Source organism: Apodemus sylvaticus, chromosome 22 (genome assembly GCF_947179515.1).
Source record: "Apodemus sylvaticus chromosome 22, mApoSyl1.1, whole genome shotgun sequence".
In the NCBI taxonomy this organism is placed as follows: Eukaryota; Metazoa; Chordata; class Mammalia; order Rodentia; family Muridae; genus Apodemus; species Apodemus sylvaticus.
The window spans coordinates 21,572,519-21,578,554 of record NC_067493.1 but is presented as its reverse complement, the minus strand read 5'-3'; positions in this window follow the sequence as shown (position 1 = coordinate 21,578,554).

The window sequence follows — 6,036 nt, the reverse complement described above, 5'->3', positions numbered from 1 at the left end:
GCTGACTTGAGAGTTCTCTTTTTGATAAAATTGGGGTTCAGAGGATGGATGGGGTGCATACTGTCCTAACCACTAGAGTACTCCAGCCACTGTTCCCATCCTGAGTATTAAACCTTTTGAAAAGAAGCTGACTTGAGAGTTCTCTTTTTGATAAAATTGGGGTTCAGAGGATGGATGGGGTGCATTCTTGCTGACACCACCAGTCTACAGCTTCTTCAGGAAGCACAGCAGTCTTTTCAGTTCGATTCTCCTGGCAACAAGGTTAGTGCTCGGCGGTCAGCGAGAGGGCTCCTCAGCAGGTGAAACTGCTGGCCACCAAGTCTCAACAGCTTGAGTTTAACCCACAGGAGCCGAATAGCAGCAGGAGAGAACTGACTTCTGCAAGCCAGCCTCCAGCCTCCACACATGGGCCCCGGTACACACAAACATAAACACACATAATATTTTTAAGAGTTTGACTTAGTTGGGTGGCATATCTCTGAGATCTGAGCCAGCCTGGTGTATACAGGAAGTTCCAGGCCAGCCAATGAGACCCTGCCAGAAAAACAACTTCACTGGTGCAGTGATGGCCCGCACCTTTAATTCCAGCCCTGGGGGCGGGGGAGGGGGCAGAAGCAGGCAGATCTCTGAGTTCCAGGACAGCTTGGTCTACAGAGTGAATTTCAGGACAGCCAGGGCTACACAGAGAAACCCTGTCTCGAAAACAAAATAAGCGGGGGTGGGAGGTGGGAACAAAAAAAAAAAAAAATCAATTCGCTTACCTAAAATTTTAGTTTGTACATTTATGAGAAATGATGGTGCTGGTCAGTCAGTCACATAGGTTATGGGAGAGGGGCTTTGGGAGGACAGAGGAAAGACGGGCTTAGTGTACCTATAAGGTGGGTATTAAAGGTGAGTGTGACTCCTGGGTACCTATTCACAGTGTGATGGTATAGATACCCAGACTGGTGTCAGAGAGCAGAAGATGACTTTGAGTTGATTCTTCTGCCTCTGCCTCCCCGTGTTGGGATCACAGGTGTGTACCACCCTGCCAGGTCTTACGTAGTTCTAGGGATCAAGCCCTGGGTTTCCTGTGTTTTAGAATACCTCCTGAGCTATAGCGCTAGCCCCGCCCCTTTCCCCGAGCTCCACACCGCATTACCTACTAAGCACTTTGCTGATTGTCCAGTCTGCAACTGCCTCACCCAGGACTTCTCTATGCCTCTGGCCAGTAACTGACGTGATCTCCAAAAGTCTGACTCATTTGCCCCACAGGCAAACAGCTGCAGTCTGGGCTCCAAAATCCCCCGCCAGGGATCAAGCCAAAGTTCGATATTATCAGAGCCGCCCGCCCTCGTGCTTGATGCCCTTTGTCTTTAAGTATGATCTGTGTGCGCACAGACCAGGGTGGGGGTGTGGAGATCAGAGGACAACCCAGATGGCGGGCCGCCTTGGGGTCTCCCTTGTTTTTCACAGCTGTGTGTGCTAGGCTAGCTGGACCTGAAGAGTCCTACCATTCTCCTGTCCCTGTCACTTTCCTAGGAACAGATGATGGCTCTTGTGCTGCTGCATCTGGCTTTTTGAAAAGGCCGTCCTGAGGATCTGAACTCAACATTTATGTCAAGCTTGGGCTACAAATACTTTATTCACTGAACCATCTCCCCAGATTTGCCCACTCCCGTTCTCTTTTGTTCCTTTCCTCAAAGGCCCTTCTTGAGGGCATGCCCTTAGTGACTTGATTCTGAACCCCCCCTCCACCACCACCCACCTCCTCATCCCCCTCCCGACCTCCCGTCTCTGGCGCTACTTGGTCTAAGACGGTTGGTGCCATTGGTAGGCCTGGCAGGTAGCTTGGTCACTCACTGTGAGGCAAGAAGGACTCTGTCCTGTCACTGACCTGTGAAGTGGGGTGTGATATGAGGTGGGGTAGTTGGTAGGTTCTTTGAAGCTATACTTAAATACTTACACATTGACTACAGACTAGAGGCTAGCTCCCTCAAGGAAGAACACTGTTGTCTTGAAGGCTCACTGCTCTGTCTGCTAACCTAGGCCTTGCCTCTGTATAATCTAACCTAGGCCTAGAATGATTTCAGCCTCTGAGACTTGCTTGCTGGTAAAGCTCGCCCCTTCTGAGCCCTGGCTGGCTGGTTTAACTCAACTCTGGCTCAGACTCCTCTTCGGTTGACTGATTCGGTGTGGAGTCTCTCTCAGCCTCTTCCGCATTGCTCTGATTGCTCTCATACTAACCTTGGCAACATGTTCTAGTCGTCTGGCTTCCTTCTCACGACTCATTCTGTCTTCAGCTGTGTCTAGCCTGTTCTTTAACTGCAACCTGTCTCTCTATAACTGTCTCGGTAAAACTGCTCCTTTCTCTTTCTCTCTCTTCTGTGGTGTTCTCTTAAGTAACCTCTTTTTCCTGTCCTCGTGAACGTTGGACATGTCCTATCTCTGACTCATTCTGTCAAATCTTTCTCTGATTCAACCTTTTGCCACTCAATTAGACATCACTTTCAAACATGGGTGCTTCCTTCTATAAACTAACTTGAGCTACATTGTTTGGGATTAAAGGCGCGTGCTAAGACTGAGCCACACCACAACTAGAAACAGCTATTTTCGGCAAATAAAATAATGGGGGGGGGGTGTGCAGAGTGTGATCAAATATCCTGCCCAGTCCCTTATGAGATACACCTTGAAATCACAATGATGTAAGAGTGGAAAATAAGGAAACTGCTTGCTCTGTGAGCGGTGAGTTCAAAGGACAAGGATGTCAGATAGTAAACCAGGGAACACGAAGAAAGATCTACAAACTGAAGAACACAGTTGTTCTGGAATAGACTTCAAAGACACGTTATCTCTTTATAAGCTGCTTCATCTTCTTAACTCTCATAGAAACAGAGGGATGAGTTTGATTATATAGCAATGTACTGAGCTGCTCTTAGGCCTGGCACATGCCTGTAATCCCAGCACTCTGGGAGGCAGAGGCAGGCAGATTTCTGAGTTAGAGGCCAGCCTGGTCTACAGAGTGAGTTCCAGGTCAGTCAGAGCTACACAGAGAAACCCTGTCTCAGGGGTGGGGTAAAAAAAAAAAATCCAAAAATCAAAAAGAAAAGAAAAAAATGAGTAACAGTTTGTGGATCTTTCTTCATGTTCCCTGGTTTACTATCTGACATCCCTGTCCTTTGAGATCACTGCTAAGAAAGCAAGCAGTTTCCTTATTTTCCACTCTTACATCATTCTGATTTCAAGGTGTATCTCATGTGGTAGATGGGACTTGAACTCAGGTCCTCTGGGAGATCAGCCAGCTGTCTTAACCTTTGAGCCATCTCTCCAGTCCTGCTCAACTCGTTTTTTTTTTTTTTTTATTTTTGTTTTTTTTTTTGTTTTTTGAGACAGGGTTTCTCTGTATAGCCCTGACTATAGAATGACTGCTCAACCCATTTTTATATTGACTCTCAAGAGTCATTTCTCAGCCGGGTAGTGGTGGCGCACGCCTGTAATCCCAGCACTCTGGGAGACAGAGGCAGGCAGATTTCTGAGTTCAAGGCCAGCCTGGTCAACAGAGTGAGTTCCAGGACAGCCGGAGCTATACAGAGAAATCCTGTCTCGAAAAAACCCAAAATCCAAACAAAAACAAAGACAAAAACAAAAACAAACAAACACAAAAAAGAGTCATTTCTTAGCTGAGCAGTAGTGTTCCACACCTTTATTCCCAGCACTTGAGAGGCAGAGGCAGGCAGATCTCTGAGTTCAAGAACAGCCTGGTTTACAGGGTGAGTTTTAGGACAGCCAGAACTATGTAGAGAAGCTGTCTAGCAAACAAAACAAAACAAAACAAAAAAACAAAAAAGGGTCGTTTCTCTCCTATGGAATCTGTCAATGAACTCAGGTCTTCAGGCCTGCCTGCAAGTGCTTCTTCCATGCTGAGCCATCTTGCTGAAACCTCCTGACTCCATTTTCCTTTGAGACAGTTTCACTACAACCCAGGCTTGCCTAGGATTCACTATGTATCACACACAGCTGCCCAAGTGGTGGGATTTCAAGTGTGAGCCACTGAATCAAGCGAGTCGTGGCATTTTTGGTCAGTGGTACACAGCCACTTGCTTTTGTTAGAGATGATGCCCGTGCTTGAAGCTCTGCTCTCCTAGCTGCTGTATCATTTCAAAGATATTTGGGATGTTAAAAACAAACAAACAAACAAACAAAACACGATACCGCTCTCATTACTGTTTTCTGAGAGCGAGAGAAATCTTTATAAGCATCCCTTCCATTGTCTCAGGAGCTAGAATCATGACATATGACAAATGACCCAAATAAGCCTGGCGACCAGGAAGGTATCAAGGTCAACAGTAGTGCTCACTTCCTTCCTGGTAAGATGGTACACTTCTATAAACCTAGCACTTGGGAAGTAGAGAAGAAAGATCTTGAGTTGTTAAGGCCACTAAGGCCACTCAGTGAATTCTAGGATAGCCTGGGCTACTACAGAGTGAGATCCTGTCTCCAACAAAAGGCTTCCCCTCCTCCCCCGGGGGTTAGAAGACAGGAGAGTAGGCGCACTGAGACTGGGAACCTAAGCAGCAGTGAAGAGGGACAAGGGTTGGAGATAAAACAGAATGGCAGCTGGGGAGATAGCTAGTTGATAAAGGTTTGCAGGAACATACCAAACCGATGGACCAAACGCCAGTCTCCGGAACCCACATTATCCAAGAAAAAAAGAATGAAGAAGCCCCATCATGTGTGGCGGCACACACCTTCAATCCTACTTCCACTTTGGAGGCAGAGGCAAGCAGATCTATGAGTTCCAAGACAGCCAGGGCTACATAGACCCAGTCTTAAAAAAAATAAAAAGGCAGCCAGGTGCTAGCCTGTGCTGGTCATCCCAGTCCTGGAGAGGGAGGAGCAGGAAGATCCCTGGGGCTTGCTGTGAGCCTGCCCCAGTCAGTGAGCTCCAGGGCAGTGGTTAGTACCTGAGGAGTGAGGCCTAGTAACAGTGTTGTCCTCTGGCACACACACACACACACACACACACACACACACACACACACACAAACACACACACCTACACAGATAAGACATGGACAGGTATACACACACACACACACACACACCTACACAGATAAGACATGGACAGGTATACACACACACACACACACACACACCTACACAGATAAGACATGGACAGGTATACATACACACACACACACACACACACACACCTACACAGATAAGACATGGACAGGTATACACACACACACACACACACACACACACTTTGTTTTGTGTTTTTGAGCTTAGTTTCTCTGTGTAGCCTTGGCTGTCCTGTGTCCCAATGGTCTTTGGTACTTTGTGGGTTCTTCTTTTTCACACCCTTTATCCCTGACCCCAGTTTCACCCCCTATCACTACATAGGAGAGAAAGAAAGATAGGGTGGCCATAGAGAAATTAGATTCAGGGATCTCTATCTTTCTTCTTGTTTCTTCCTTAGACACAACTACTAACAAGCCACAACCAACCTACCACGCCTCTTGGGGCCCTAGCATTTATACATCCTCTGAAAAGTCCCCAGAATTTCAAATGTCACACAATTGCAGAAACTACCTGCAGCTGGCAAAACTATGCTTCTGCTAAAGCATGAGACAAATCATAATCAGCTGTTGTGGTCAGTTCTAAGCAGTCCTATATCCCCATACTTGGGATTAAAATGGAAACACATTCTTATATTATTCCTCTCTCTGTCTCTCTGTCGCTCTGTCTCTCTCTGTCTTTCTCTGTCTCTCTCTTGTTTAAAGAAACCAAAATTCCAGAAATCTTACTACAGTCCTAGAACTCACTCTGTAGACCAGGCTGTCCTGGAACTCGAGATCTACCTGCCTGCCTCCAGAATACTGGGATTAAATAAGTGTCAGTGCCTGAGATACATACAGACATTCTAAAGAATCCAAGTATGAGCCCTGAGTCCTGGTTTCTTCCTTCCCTCCTCCTCCTCTTCTTTTTTATTTTATTTTTTTAATTTAAAAAGCTTTTGATCAGGTTCTATAGTCTGATAGCCTGGAACTCACT